Source organism: Aedes albopictus, chromosome 1 (assembly GCF_035046485.1).
Source record: "Aedes albopictus strain Foshan chromosome 1, AalbF5, whole genome shotgun sequence".
In the NCBI taxonomy this organism is placed as follows: domain Eukaryota; kingdom Metazoa; phylum Arthropoda; class Insecta; order Diptera; family Culicidae; genus Aedes; species Aedes albopictus.
Window position 1 is genome coordinate 63602947 of NC_085136.1, and position 16542 is coordinate 63619488.

The following is a 16542-nucleotide window of genomic DNA, read 5'->3' on the forward strand; positions in this document are numbered from 1 at the left end:
CGCCTTTCTAAGTAGGGGAACAGAGCCCAAAATGCCACTGGTAGTGACACTCCATGTATTGAGTATACGAAAAAAAAACGTGACAGAGGGGTGAAAGTGAGTCGAAAATGCCAGACTGATGGACGTAATTTTTGAATGTTTCCATGAAGTGGCATCTTACCCTATGGTAGATGGCCTTTTTGCACCACTTACTATGAAATCGCTAAAAATCGATGAAAATGCAATAATTTAGTGAATGTTTTTGCTGAAGCATCGAGCAAATATTGTCTAGTTGCTGCTACCACATTGAAAGCCTAACAAATGTGGCTGAAAAATGGCATCTTACCCCGCTTTCCCCTAAATAAATGACATCGTTGCAGTTGCGAGCTTTCGAAGTGCGAGAGATGTGCTTTTCAGACATGTTGGGTGAGGTCACAATTGAGTCATCTCCACAGGTGCACTTTCATGTTTGTTCATGTTGGAATAAAAGAAAAATGCTATTCTGGTCTTATGACTTATTCAGCGATATTACAACCATAGCTGATAAGGCCGTAATCAAGTCCATCTCAGCCAAGAGTGATACATAGATAAGACAAACATCAAAATGAAATCCTATTGAAAAGGCAGCCATGTAAAACTGAAAATGCACTCCCACTGCCATGCCTCCTAGACACTGGGAACGGTTACTTCAATTTGTCGCACACTGGGCCATTTTACATCCGATTTTCATCATTGACCTGAGAAGGCGAAGTTTTTTCTGCATCTGACATTTTTTCTCGTTTCAGGATGTGCTACGATTGAATTATCGGTGGCGGCGGATTACAAGCAGAGTGTGCAGTGAAACCCATATAAGAGTGACTGTTTTTAGTTCAAGGATTCAATTTTTCGCTTGCTGTTTTTGACGCTTCGTTGGATTGTGCTGTAGTGTTGGTTTCGGATCAATCGCAGAGGATCCTTTTGTCAAGAAAACCGCATTGGTAAATATAATTTTAATTATTATTTTAATTTTAAGTTTTTTCTAGAATTAGTATTCTTTATCATTTTTTTCCTCGTTGATTTTCAAACTTGGAAACCGAAGCACAGTGCACAGTGGTCCATGAACCAGATTTTCGAGGAAAGATGCATGCAGCGCCTTCAAATGAATTTTTAGACAAATATAGTCTTCTACAAAGTTGTTGCTAATAATAAGGCCCTCTTTCAAATGTACATGAACATTAGGGTGGTCCATATTTTCACAGAAATTGGAAACCAAACTTTTTTATTTGCAAGAATAACTATATACATTCTTCGGAATAGTTGGAGACCTATAAATTTTGAGCAAGTTTGCCGATGCCATGCCTCCTAGACAGTGGGAACGGTTACTTCAATTTGTCGCACACTGGGCCATTTTACATCCGATTTTCATCATTGACCTGAGAAGGCGAAGTTTTTTCTGCATCTGACATTTTTTCTCGTTTCAGGGTGAACATTCCTCAAGCATTGCGGATTGAAGTCTCGGTGTACTACGATTGAATTATCGGTGGCGGCGGATTACAAGCAGAGTGTGCAGTGCAACCCATATAAGAGTGGCTGTTTTTAGTTCAAGGATTCAATTTTTCGCACACTGTGCCATTTTACATCCGATTTTCATCATTGACCTGAGAAGGCGAAGTTTTTTTTGCATCGGACATTTTTTCTCGTTTCAGGGTGAACATTCCTCAAGCATTGCGGATTGAAGTCTCGGTGTACTACGATTGAATTCTCGGTGACGGCGGATTACAAGCAGAGTGTGCAGTGAAACCCATATTAGAGTGGCCGTTTTTAGTTCAAGGATTCAATTTTCCGCTTGCTGTTTTTGACGCTTCGTTGGATTGTGCTGTAGTGTTGGTTTCGGATCAATCGCAGAGGATCCTTTTGTCAAGAAAACAGCATTGGTAAATATAATTTTAATTATTATTTCAATTTTAATTTATTTCTAGAATTAGTATCACCTACATCACAGTACTTACCTAATTTCGTCCAAATACCAATGTTAGATGCAAGTTTACCTTCTCCATGTGTTCAGCAAAGTTTGAGTACTGACCAAGGGCTATCATGTGTGGCCATTCACTGTTCGAAATTTTGACCTCAGATGGCAACACTGATCGATCTACATAAAATAATCCATTATCTGGGGGTGTTGCTTCAAGGCACCGGTAAACGTAGTTACCAAGTAAAGTTTTAGACTTCCCTAACTCGTGATCCAAAGCAGATAGAAAAGTGCCGTCTTCGGCAAAGTTGTTCAGAAGTATAAAAGCATTCTGCTGATTTACCAATTAGTTGGAGATTTCGCCGCTAGGTGGCGCTAGTTATCAAGTGAATTTTTAGACTTTTCTATCTCGCGATCCAAAGCAGATAGAAATGTGCCGTCTTCGGCAAAGTTGTTCAGAAGTATAAAAGCATTCTCTTGATTTATCAATTTAGTTGGAGATTTCACCGCTAGGTGGCGCTAGTTATCAAGTAGAATTTGAGACTTTTCTATCTCGCGATCCAAAGCAGATACAAAAGTGCCATTTTCGGCAAAGTTGTTCAGAAGGATAAGAGCATTCTGTTGATTTACCAATTAGTTGGTGATTTCGCCGCTAGGTGGTGGTAATCATCAAAGTGTAGAATTAGCAGTAGTTAAAATATACAAAAAAAAATTAAAAAGGTGATCATCAAATAAAGTTCCAGACTTCCAAATTTTAGGGTCGAGAGTAGATAGAAAAGTGCCGTCTTCGAATACCTTGTTCAGAAGGATAAGAACTATTTGTTTATCGGTTGACCGTGATGCCTTCTGTATACGTTTCAAGGTGTATTAAGTAGTGAAGCAAAAAATATGGATGGAAAATTTCTTTTATTGTTCTCTTTCGTTTTAAATCCAGTGCTGACAGAAAATAAAAAAATAAACAACTTAATCGTACAACTGCCCTTATTTTAGTTAACCCATTCTCTCTTCATCGACCGAGCAATTTTTGGCAGCCAAAACAGTAACTGACTGCTGTTTGAATAGCTGATTATACCGAAGCGTCACTCTCCGCAAATCAGCCCGAAATTGCACGGCTCGTTCAACATCAAGGTCCTCATCCAAGGCCATGTCGCCCATCTTTTCTGCCATTTCAAGAAGTTCACCAAGCTTAGTCTGGTTGAATTCCTGCCCACATACCTCGCTTTCTTCTGCGTCTCCAAAATTTTCTTCCGATTCAATCAGTAACTCCATCAGTTCATCATCGTCGAGAGGGTTGTCGATCATCAGTTCCTCCAAATTTTTCTTTTCAAGATTCTCAAATCCTTCCTTTCCTACAGCATGGCAGATTTTGAGGATTGTGGCATCCATATCTACTTCTGTTTCGTTCTTGGAAACACATGTGGGCCAAATTGCTCTCCAACATCCATTAAGCGTAGACCGTTTCAGTGCTTCCTTGGCAATCCCAATGAATCTTACGCAATCCTTCATTGTAAATTGCTTCCACGCCGCTGTCACCGACAATGATGTGTCGGCCTCAAGTTTGTCCAGGATAAATTTAAAAGTTTGTTTTATGTAATGTTTCTTCATTGTTGCAATTATTCCTTGATCCAGTGGTTGGATTAGGGACGTGGTGTTCGGTGGCAGGAAAACAAACTTCACCTTTTCATGATTAATGTCGAAGTGGCAAGTTGCGTTGTCAAGCAAAAGCAATACCTTAAAAAAGAAATCATAATTTTAAATTTTGAAAATGAAAAGGAACGTGACAATTTTGAGGCGATCCATTAAAAGTTTTTCAATGTTTCATGTAACAATGTGTTTCTACCACATACGAGTGCATTACAACTTGTTGTTGCAATGACAGTAATAAATTGGAATAATTTAAAGAAATAAACGTTCCTTTTGCCGGGGTCCGTGGCGTAGTTGGTCACACGTTCGCTTCATATGCGGATGGTCATGGGTTTGATTCCCAGCCCCGGCACTTGCAATTTTTCGTCAGTTGCTTTTCCCCCGAGAGCAACTGACACTGACCCTCTTCTGAGCCCCATGGCTCAAACGGACCCGGATACCTGGACATCGGCGAATTGCTACTCATAATGGACCCCCAATCGGACTGGAAAGGAACAACGGCCATCCATCACCATCCTTGTGCTCATCATTCTACTAGATATAAAGTAGAAAAAGTGAAAGCAGCAGAAAGGCAACCAGTTCGATAAAGTAGAATAGGACCTAGGCGCTGTACAAAAATGTAAGTGCAGCTGTCAATTGAAATTGCTCACGTAGTGCCCCAGTGGACAATAGAGCTGTAAATTAGATTATGTGATTAAGAATAAAAAAAACGTTCCTTTTTTTCTATTAATTAGGAAGAGAAGATGAAGAGGGGTGGAAGCAGAAGTCGTTGTCCTTTTGCACAAGTTTCATTTTCTATTTGTTTCTTATTGTCTCATTATCATTTGCACCTCACTTTGCATAGCTTTTGTCAGTCCATTATCCCCGTTACCTCGTATTCTTAAGCTGAGGATATAACGAAGACATACATCGAATTTCTAAGTGCGCTAATCTGAAGACTTAAATGGCTACTTGCGCCGAAAACCACAGTGTATCAAACAATTGTCCGTACAGCATTTTTTTTGTCAAAATTATTTCATTCAAATGTTAATAATTTTTTTATGCGTCAATCAGAAACGCTGAAATTTTGACCAATCATGAATCATATATTAAAGCTCCATTAGTAAAATTTTGAGCGAGATCGAATAAGTTTTCTGAAAGTTATAGGCTCAGTGTACCAGTTATGGCTATAGTACCTCAAATTCGCCATAGTTGATTTTCAACCTTTAAAGATATAAATCAACAAGACAAATTTCGTGAACAATAGATCACGATCACAAAAGATGATTGCAATCATTCAAACTTCACAATTTGCTCAAATTGTGGTAGAAATAAATCATTTTCCTTAACTTTTCGGCCTCCTTGCACCCTATTTCGCCATAGTGTACCAGTTATGGCAAATCCCATAAGGAATGCATGTAAATAGTGCGAAGTGGAACCCAAATTAACAAATGTGTCCATAACTGGTACAGGGTTCCTATCATTGGCACACGCCGTAATAAATACTAAAAGTAGTTTTGGCTCGGGTTTTATATTTTTCCTGTAAAGTATGGAAACTAATCTATCATTTGACTTATTGTTTACATTCGTCGGTCTTCTTCTTATTTTTGTAGAAATAGTTTTTCTTAGGTGGTGCGATAACTGGTACAGGCACCCTAGAACATTTAGTAAAACTTATAAGATTTTTGAACACATTTTTAATACATTATATCTCAATATGTACACGATGATTTTTTTTTTCAATTTTTTGTGTGTTACATCTTATACCTAAAGCTTTCATATGCAACCATGTTTGGAGTTTCATATTTACTACAAAAAATATGAAAAATGTGCGTATGTAGTTGACGATGTTTTCAAATTTGCCATATTTTGCACATATAATCTGCCAAACGTTTTCCACCAATAAAAGTGCATTAACTGAACGAAAAATCCATAGGACCTACTCTTCATATGTAGTATAGTAGGTCCTGCATAAAAATATATCATTAAGAGAATTTGAAAAAGTTGAAAACACTTGGCACTTTTATTGATCAAAATATGATAAATTTCCAAATGACACTCTGAACATATTCAGATTTTTCATATTTTTTGTAGTGAATATATATCCTTAAACGAAGCTGCATATGAAAGCCTTAGGTATAAGCTGTAACACGAAAAATATTGAAAAAGTTTCATCAAGTACATATTAAGATATAATGTTTTAAAAATGTATTAAAAAATTTTATGCAATTCAGTATCATAATTTACATTTTATATAACTCATTTTGGTATCATAATAGCCAATTTTTCCGAACTGGCTCATTATGCAACTGAAATAAGTTGCATAATGAAAAATAGTTGTATAATGTTCATTATGCAACTCATTTGAGTTGCATTATGAACATTATGCAACTCAAATGGGTTGCATTATGAAAAAAATCATTGCATAAAATTTTGTATGGAGCTCGTTGCAAAACTCGATTTTTTCAGCACTCTTCGTATTTATCCAACTCGGCAAGCCTCGTTGGATAAATGTACGACTCGTGCTGAAAAAATCAACTTTTTGCAACTCACTACATAAATAACTATTATAAGTTTTACTAAAAGGTCTGTAACTTTCAGAAAACTTATTCAATCTCGCTCAAAATTGTACCAATGGAGCTTCAATATATGGGTTATAGTTGGTCAAAATTTCAGCGTTTTTGATTGACGTATAAAAAGTTATAATCATTTAAATGAAAAACTATTCTGACCAAAAAATTGCTGTACGGACAATTGTTTGATACACTGTAGATAGATTGGTTTCCACCAGTCTTTTGGATCTTCAGCACAGCACTATCCCCAGGGAGTCGAGAAAATTTTCCCGACCGGAACGGGAATGAAAGCAACCTTCCCCAGTTTGGCGATCCATAGCCTCAACCACTAGGGTAACTGGAGACCTCATTTGCATGCACGTAAGCAGTATCTCATGCCATAGTAGGCTGGGAGTAAAAACGAGCTTTTGTTTTTTGGTTTTGGTACTCGTGATTTGTCCACGCGCAGAAGTCGAAAAAAGCTATTTCAATCACCGTGTGAGTATCCCGGTGAAAATCGATTTTTTGAGATTTTTCATGTTTACATTTGGTGATGGTGTAGTTACCAACACGCATACGAAATTTTACATAGCGATCCGATCTGGAATTTGGTAATTGACCGATGAGAAACATGCTCATGAACAGGAAAAATGGACGATATTCAAGACTTCCTTGCGTGGCGTAACTCGTAGCTCTCGGATGCGATTTGTAATCATGTGAGTTTTTTTTTCCAATGACCGAAGGATCTGAAAAGGAGACCCTCGTAATATATTTTTGTGTAACAATGCACTGCAAATGAGGTGCATTACAACATTGTCGAACATTCGAATTGCCTATCTCACAACGGATTTGAGATATTGAGCTTTATATAAATCTGCATGGTCAGTGTTGTTTTACGAGGAAGGATGCATGCAGTGCCTTCAAATAAATTTTCAGACAAATATAGTCTTCTACAAAGGGTGGTCCATATTTTCACAGAAATTGGAAACCAAACTTTTTTATTTGCAAGAATAACTATATACATTCTTCGGAAAAGTTGGAGACCCATCAATTTTGAGCAAGTTTGCTGAAGACAGTTTTTTTGTAGCTTTAAAATTGACCGATCTAGAGATATATTTTTGAATAAGCTTAGGGTGATTCAGGAAAAGCAGGTTTTCTGGCTTTAACTTTTTCAGTTTCAATTTCTCATCAAAGTCGCCCAAGAATCACTGGTAGAGCATTTGAAAACGCGTCATTTTGTGCGCTGAGACGATCGTTATCTCTTTTGGTTCAAAAGTTATGAGTGTTTTTCTTTAAAAATCATAGTTTATTCAAAAGGCGATCTTACGAGTTGGGGCGGAAATAAAAAATATCTTTTTCCAGCATTCAAAAGAAGAAATATTGTTATAAAACCTATCAAAAAATTAGTGAGGAGTTATTTTTGTAACTCTAGTAAAAAATACTTGAAAAGTGGCAATTTGTTCTAGAAAATCATCAATATCTTTTGAACGGAAAGACGTAGCAACAATCTCAGCGCACAAAAATGTGCGTTTTTGGAAGCTGTAAAAGTGGTTCTTTGACGACTTTGATGAGAAAATTGAAACAAAAAAGTTAGAGCGATAAAACGATTTGCTCTAGCGTCACCCTATGAAAACTATGGGAAAATGCTCAAAATTTGGGCAAAACAGTTTTTTCGCTTTACCTTTTCATTTCAATTTTCTCATCAAAGTCGTCAAAGAACCACTTTTAGAGCTTAAAAATTTAAAATGAATTTTACGAAATTCAGTATCGATATGGAAGTGAAATTCATGAGCATTGTGAAAACGTCCCTGGTATCCTAGCTACAGGACCAAACATACAGGGGATAGACAAAATGATCGGGACAGGCAAAATTTGCATTTTCCAAAAAATGTCCAATTAGCTGTAACTTTTCGAAAAGTGCATCAAATATTCTCAAATTTTCACTGTGTGTTGATCAACTAGTTGTGTATCAGTGGACAAAATTTAGAAAAGATCGGGCTATTTTGCACGAAGTTATAAGCATTTTAGAAAAAGGTAGTATTATCCGATAGACAACTTTGAGCTGTTATATCTCCGGATTCAATGTACCGAATGCAACGAAATTTTGTCCATTTATGACTTCTATAATGAGCTCTGAAAGCGTTTGACTAAACTTGAAATTATCAGCAAGAGAAAAAGTTATAGTGATTTAAATAATTTTGAGATTTTTTAGTAAATTGATCTATTTTTAATATGCATCTCATTACTTTTTCAATGAATTGCCGCCAATGTTGTTACTTTCTTACAAAACATATCTGTATTCAAGATAATCAGAGAGAATTTAATTGAAATATAATTAGCATCCTGAATTTTGAAACGATGTTTGAAATTTGAGAATTTAGTGTTTTATTAGAAAAATAATCTAAACGTTATAATTTTCTTCCAGGTTAAGAATTTTAAGTTATGTCAAAAGTTTTTCAAAGCTCATTATATAAGTCATAAATGGTCAAAATTTCATTGCATTCGGTTCGTTGAATCCGGAGATATAACAGCTGAAAGTTGGCTATCGAATAATTATAGCTTTTTTTTTTAGAATCTTTATAACTTTTTGCATAATAGTTCGATCTTTTCCCAATTTTGTCCACTGATATACAAATAGTTGATCAACTTACAGTGCAAATTTGAGAATGTTTGATACACTTTTCGAAAAGTAACAGCTATTTGAAATTTTTTTGAGAAGAGAAAATTTTGCCTGTCCCGATCATTTTGTCTATCCCCTGTAGTTGTTGACTTAGCTTAACACGCTAAGTACCGACAGGCAAAAAAACGTGGAACTGTTTTTTTGCACATCCATATCTCAGCAGTTAGTGAACCAAATTTCAATCTTTTTGCGTTAACGGAATCCTACACTATCCTAGAGAGGTGTAGTGAAAGCCGATTGTAATTTCATGCAGCTTCCGGTGAGAACCAGGCGAAAACATTAGTTCCACATTTTTAACTTCTTCCGGTTCCTTTTTGTTCCCGGTTTGGTTGTGAGTACCATGTCTTTGTAGCGAGTTCTTTCGGAACATCGACAAGATAGCAACATTCTGTCTTCGGCAAAGTTGTTCAGGACTACGAGTACTTCTAGGAGATGGCGAGCGTAGTTCAAAATTTCACCACCACGGACGCAAGTGTACATAGTTACTTCCGGTATGACTTTGGAGGGATATAGCACGAAATTGAAGCCAGATAGGAAGGTGCGATCTTCGGCAAAGTTGTTCAGGACTACGAGTATTTCCAGGTCACGAAGAGCATAGTTCGGAATTTTACCACCACGTGGCGCTAGTGTACATAGTGACTTCCGGTACGACCTTGGTGGGATATAGCACGAGATTAAGCCAGATAGGAGGATGTGATCTTCGGCCAAGTTGTTCAGGACTACGAGTACTTCTAGGTGATGGAGAGCGTAGTTCAAAATTTCATCACCACGGACGCAAGTGCACATAGTTACTTCCGGTATGACTTTGGAGGGATATAGCACGAGATTGAAGCCAGATAGGAAGATGCAATCTTCGGCAAAGTTGTTCAGGATTACGAGTACTTCCAGGTCATGAAGAGCATAGTTTAAAACTTTGCCACCACGTGGCGCTAGTGTACATAGTGACTTCTGGTACAACTTTGGTGAGATATATCACAAGATTGAAGCCAGATAGGAAGGTACCATCTTTGAGAAAGTTGTTCAGGACTACGAGTACTTCTAGGTCATGAAGAGTATAGTTCGGAATTTTACCACCACGTGGCGCTAGTGTACATAGTGACGTCCGGTACGACTTTGATGGGATATAACAAGAGATTGAAGCCAGATAGGAAGATGCGATCTTCGGCAAAGTTATTCAGGATTACGAATACTTCCAGGTCATGAAGAACATAGTTCCAAATTTCACCACCACGGACGCTAGTGTACATAGTTACTTCCGGTACGACTTTGGTGGGATAAAGCACGAGATTGAAGCCCGACAGGAAAGTACGATCTTCGGCAAAGTTGTTCAGGACTACAAGTACTTCCAGTTCCGAACGTCACCACCACGTGGCGCTAGTGTACATAATAATCTCCGGTACGAATTTGATGAGGTATTGCACGATATTCAAATCTTATAGGAAGGCAAAATTATTCAGGACTACGAGCACTACCGGGTTTGGAATTTCACTATTTGATAGTATACAAAATTGGAATTTGATAGTATACAAAAAACGTTGTTTAAGAGCTATGCAAGAGAATTTTAGGCCAGATTGGGACTTCTCTGGCTCACTCGAAGGATTGTTCTGACAATTTATCTAGCTATTTGTATGGGAATTCCTGAAGGAAATTCCGACAAGGAATTTCCTCAGGGTTTGTCCTGGGATTTTTTTTTTCAATGATGTATTCGAGAATTTTATTAGGGATTTTTGTTCCACAGATTCCTACTGGAATTTCTTTAGAATTTTATTCAAGCATTTCTCCAGTGATTCTTCTGGAATAAACTCACCTATTCATTATGTCTCTAGGAATTCCTCCGGATATTTTTCGAAGTATTCCTCCAGGAATTCCTCAAAAATATTGTTCAAGAAATTCCTTCACCAAGGATTCCTGTGAATATTCATTCTTGGAATTCCCAATTGAATTTATGCAGTTGTTATTACTAAATTCCTCACGGACACCCTTCAGGTATCCCTCCTGAGATTCCAGCTGAATTTCTTCCAGTAAAGGAATTGCTTCTGGAATTTTTTGAAATATTCTTCCAGAAATTCTTCAAGAAATAGTTAAATAATTCATACAAAGGTTTTTCCAGCTATTCGAAAAATACTTCGAAATTTCACCAAGAATTCTTTGAGATTTTTTAGACATTTCTTCGGAAATGCCTCCCAAGATTCCTTCGAATATCCATTCTCCTGCGATTTCTTTGCCAAATTCTTCCAGGGATTCTATCGGGATTCCTCTAGTGATTTTTTTGGAAATTCCTTTAGCGGTCCTTTCTGGGTTATTTCCAAGATTTCTTTCGGGAAATCATCTGGGTGATTCCATTTGGGATCCTTGAGTATTGTTTTGCAAATCTTTCCAGGGATTCAAGAGATTTTCCAGTGATATCTTCATAAATTCACCCAAGCATACTTTTACATTTTCTACAGGGAATTTTTAACAGGGATTCTGGAGTTCTGGATTCATCCAGGGCTACCTCCAGAAATTTTTCTACGAAATCTTTCAGGGGTTCCTTTAGGGATTCCTCCAGTAACTCAATCAGGAATTCCTCCAGGGATTTCGCCAGGAATTTCCCAAGCGTTTCCTCCAGTAAAATCTTTAGGAAAACCTCCACGAATTAATCCTGGGATTTCTCCAGGGATTCCCCCAGGGATTCATCCAGGAATTCCTCTAGGAATTTTTCCAGGTATTTCCCAAGGGCTCCCCCAGGAATTTCTCTAGGGATTCCTCCAGAAATTTGTTCACGCATTCCTTTAGAAATTTCTCCAGGGTTCCTCCAGGAATTTTTCTAAGGATTCCTCTAGGAATTACGGCAATTTTTCCAGGGATTCCTCAAAAAATTTCTCCGAGGATTCCTCCAGGAATTCCACCAGGAATTTCTCAAGGGTTCCTCCAGGAATTTCTAAAGGGATTCCTCCAGTAATTTTTCCAGGGATTCCTCTTGGAATTTCTTGAGGGATTTCTCCTGGGATTTTTCCAGGATTTTTTTTCCGCGCATTCATTTAGAAATTTCTCCAGGGTTCCTCCAGGATTTTTTTCCAAGGATTGCTCCAGGGCTTCCTCCAGGAATTCCTTCATGAATTCTTATAGGAATTCCTCCAAAAATACCTCCAGGGATTTCTCAAGGAATTCCTCTAGAAATTTCTCCAGGGATTCCTACAGCATTTTTTCCAAGGATTCTTCAAGAAATTCCTCCGAGGATTCCTCCAGGAATTCTGCCAGGAATTTCTCAAGGGTTCCTCCAAGAATTCCACCAGGAATTCCTCCAGAAATTTCTCACGGGATTCCTTCAGGAATTTCTCCAGGGATTCTTCCAGGAGTTTCTCCAGGGATTCCTCCAGGAATTTCTCCAGCGATTCCTCCAGGAGTTTCTCCAGGGATTCCTCCAGGAGTTTCTCCAGGGTTCCTAAAGAAGTTTCTCCAGGGATTCCTCCAGAAGTTTCTCCAGGGATTCCTCCAGGAATTTTTCCAGGGATTCCTCCTGGAATTTCTCCCGGAATTTCTCCTGCGATTCCTCCAGGGCTACTTCCAGGGATACCTCCAGGAATTTTTCCGGATTTTTTTCCATGGGTGCCTCCAAAAAGTTCTTCTAGGGCTTCTCCAGGAATTTTTCCAGGGATTCCTCCAGCATTTTTCCAGAGATTCCTCCAGAATTTTCTCCAGGGATTCCTCCAGACACTTCTCCAGAGATTCCTCCAGGAATTTTTTCAGGGATTCTTCCAGGAATTTCTCCAAGGATTCCTTCAGCCATTTCTTCAGAAATTCCTCCAGGAATTCCTCTAGGGATTCCTTGAGGAATTCCTACAAAAACTCCTTTAGGTTTCCCCCAGGAATTCCTCCAAGAATTCCTCCAAGGATTCCTCCAAGAATTACTCCAGGGAGTTCTCCAGAAAATCTTCAAAGTATTCCTCCAGGGATTCCGCAAGAAATTCATTTCGATTCCTCCAGGTAACCCTCAAGGGACTCCTCTAGGAAATTCTCCAGGGATTCCTCCAGAAGTTTCTTCACGCATTCCTTTAAAAATTTCTCCAGGGTTCCTTCAGGAATTTTTCCAAGGATTCCTGCAGTGATTCCTCCAGGAATACGTCAAGGAATTCCTCTAGGAAATTCTGCTGGGATTCCTCCAGAATATTCCCGTGGATTCATCTAGGGTTACCTCCAGCAATTCCTCCAGGGAATCCTCCAAGAATTTCTCCAGGGATTCCTTTAGGAATTTCCCCAGAGATTCCTCCAGTAATATCTTCTGGGAACCTTTCACGAATTTCTCCAGAGATTCCTCCAGGAATTGCTCTAGGAATTCGTCCAGGTATTTCCCAAGAGACTCCTTCAGGTATTTTCCCATGGATTCCTCCTGAAATTTCCCTCACATTCCTTAAGAAATTTCTCCAGGGTTCCTCCAGGGATTTTCCAAGCATTCCCCCAGGGATTCCTCCAAGAATACCTCCAGATATTCCTGCAGGAATAACTCCAGGTACCCCTCCTGGAATTTCTCCAGGGCTTGCTCCAGGAATTACTCCATGGATTTCTAAAGAAATTCCTCCAAATATATCTCTTGGGATTTCTCTAGGAATTCCTCCAGAAATTACTCCAGGAATTTTTACAGCAATTTTTCCAGGGATTTCTCAATAAACTCCTTCGAGGATTCCTCAAGGAATTCCGCCAGGAATTTCTCAGGGGTCTCCAGGAATTTCTCCAGGAATTTCTCACGGGATTCCTTCAGCAATTTCTCCAGGGATTCCTCCAGGAGCTTCTCCAGGAATTCCTCCAAGAATTTCTCCAGGGATTCCTCCAGGAAATTCTCCAGAAATTGCTCCAGAGATTCCTTCGGAGCTTCCCCCGAGAAATAATCTTGGAAATTTTCCAAGGGTTCCTCCAGGAATTAACCCTGGATTCATCCAGGGCTACCTCCAGAAAATTCTCTATGAAATCTTTCAGGGATTCCTCCAGGAATTCCTCCAGGGATTCCTTTAGGGATTCCTCCAGTAATTCAATCAGGAATTTCTCCAGGGATTTCGCCAGGAATTTCCCAAGCGATTCCTCCAGTATAATCTTTAGGAAAACCTCCACGAATTTATCCTGGGATTTCTCCAGGGATTCCCCCAGGGATTCCTCCAGGAAATCCTCTAGGAATTTTTCCAGGTACTTCCCAAGAGCTGCTCCAGGAATTTCTCTAGGAATTCCTCCAGAAATTTGTTCACGCATTCCTTTAGAAATTTCTCCAGGGTTCCTCCAGGAATTTTTCTAAGGATTCCTCCAGGAATTACGGCAATTTTTCCAGGGATTCCTCAAAAAAATTTTCCGAGGATTCCTCCAGGAATTCCACCAGGAATTTCTCAAGGGTTCCTCCAATAATTTCTCCAGGAATTCATCCAGGAATTTCTCCAGGGGTTCCTCCAGGAATTTCTCCAGGGAATCCTCCAGTAATTTCTCCAAGGATTCCTCCAGGAATTTCTCCAGGGATTCCTCTAGGAATTTCTCCAGGGATTCTTCCAGGAATTTCTTCAGGGATTCCTCCAGGAATTTCTCCAGGGATTCCTCCAAGAATTTTTCCAGGGATTCCTCCAGGAATTTCTCCAGGGATTCCTCCAGCATTTTCTCCTGGGATTCCTCTAAGAATTCCTCCAGGGATTGCTCCAAGAATTGCTTCAGGAAATCCTCCAAAGGAAACCAAAAATGATAATGTGGATTTATACTGCCATAATCCGCCCAAAAGTGACGTATGCTTCGTTTGTCTGGTGGCCAAAAACAAAAGAGGCTACCACGCAATCAAAGCTTGCGAAAATTCAACGTCTTGCGTCCATTGCTGTTACAGGAGCGATGCGAAGCACACCATCAATAGCTTTAGATGCGATTCTCAATCTGCTACCTTTGCACGAGTACGTGCAATTAGAAGCAGGGAAGGAATTGCTGAGATTTGAACGAGTTGAAAAGTTCATGCCAGGTGATCTTGTAGGTCACCTGAGCATTTCACAATACTTCCAAAATAGGCCAGTAATGAAAATGATTAAAGACTGGATGAAACCTGTGGAGAACCATGATGTTCCTTACAAGTTGCACGAAACAACTCGTGCAGATTGGGAAGTCGGAGGTCCCACTGTTCGTCAAGGGTCAATCAAATTCTATATAGATGGCTCAAAAGTTGGAATGAAAACGGGAGCAAGAATCTACGGCCCTGGAATACAAATTTCAGTGGCGATGGGACACTATCCTACGGTGTTTCAAGCAGAGATTCTTGCTATTTTGAAATGCGCAAATATCTGCCTTGAGAGAAAATACAGATATGCAAATATTTGTATTTTCTCAGATAGTCAAGCTGCACTAAAAGCATTGTGCGCTTACAAATGTACTTCAAAGCTTGTCTGGGAATGCATTCTTTCACTGCGCAGGCTGTGCCAAGGGAATTCAGTAAACTTATACTGGGTTCCAGGTCACTGTGGCATTGAAGGGAATGAAATGGCAGACGAGCTTGCTAAAAGTGGTTCCAATTTACAGTTTGCTGGCCCAGAACCATTCTGTGGTATATCAAACTGTACAATTAAAATGGACCTGAAACGCTGGGCTGAGCAGAGGGTGATATCCAATTGGATGGACGTCAAAAATTGCAATCAGTCAAAACGATTTATAACACCAAATGCTTATAAAACCAAAAAGCTCTTAGAGCTCAACAAGAGAGCTCTATGTACATACACTGGCCTAGTAACTGGACACTGTCTGAGCAGGTATCACTTGAAAAATATTGGCCAGATTCAGAGTGATATCTGTCGTTTCTGTAATACGGAACGTGAAACCTCGGAACATCTGCTTTGCAGTTGTGGTGCTTTATACACGCGCAGGCAAAGATTTCTAAATAGTGGTTGCTTGCAACCCAGTGAGATCTGGTCTGCAAAACCTGGGAAGGTCTTGGAGTTTATCAATTCCATTGCACCTGACTGGGAGACGACGCGTCGTGGCAGTAGCTGATTACTTGACACATGGTAATAAGCTGGCTAGATGCGAATATCAAAACGGGTCATGCCACAAAAGTTCAGCCTATTGGACGCAGTGGCTTAATTTCCCCAACAGGGGAGGAAAAAAAGAAAAAAAAAATCCTCCAGTAATATCTCCAGGGATTCCACCAGGAATTCCTGCACGACTTACATCAGGAATTCCTCCAAGGATTCTTCCAGGAATTGCTTCAAAAATTCCTCCCGGGGTTTCCCCAGGAATTCCTCCAGGAATTTCTAAAGAAATTTTTCAAGAGTTTCCTCAAGAAATTCCTCCGAGAATTCCTCCAGGGGTTCTTCCAAAAATTTCTCCAGGAATTCCCCCAAGAATTCATCCAGGAATTTCTCCAGGAATTCCTCTGAGTATTCCTTCGGGGATTCCGCAGGAATTCATCTAGGAATTCCTCCAGGTATTAATCCAAGTAACTCCCCAAGGGGATTCCTCCAGAAATTCCACCAGGAATTTCTCAACGATTCCTTCAGGAATTTTTCAACGATTCCTTCAGGAATTTCTCCAAAAATTCCTCCAGGAATTTCTGACGGGATTGCTTCAGGAATTTCTTCAGAAATTTCTACAGGGATTACTCAAGGAATTGCTCCAGGGATTCCTTTAGGAATTTCTCCAGGGATTCCTCAAGGAATTTCTCCAGAAATATCTCCAGGGATTCCTCCAGGGATTTCTGCAGTGATTCCTCCAGGAATTCAATCAGGAATTTCCCTAGGGATTCCTCCAGTAATTTCTTCAGGAAATCCTCCAAG

General features: G+C 39.4%; 1 protein-coding gene across 4 annotated transcripts in view; it reads left to right on the forward strand.

Annotated features, from left to right (window-relative positions):
- The window catches only part of LOC115256531 (uncharacterized), a 111838-nt gene that overhangs the window by 14067 nt on the left and 81229 nt on the right, over positions 1-16542 (forward strand). For 3 of the 4 annotated variants that reach the window (XM_062844663.1, XM_062844664.1, XM_062844665.1), the window contains 2 exons: positions 765-956; positions 1440-1892. The gene's annotated coding sequence lies outside the window, so the exon portion shown is untranslated. The remainder of the gene's footprint in view (positions 1-764; positions 957-1439; positions 1893-16542) is intronic. The other variant, XM_062844666.1, reaches the window with a different exon arrangement.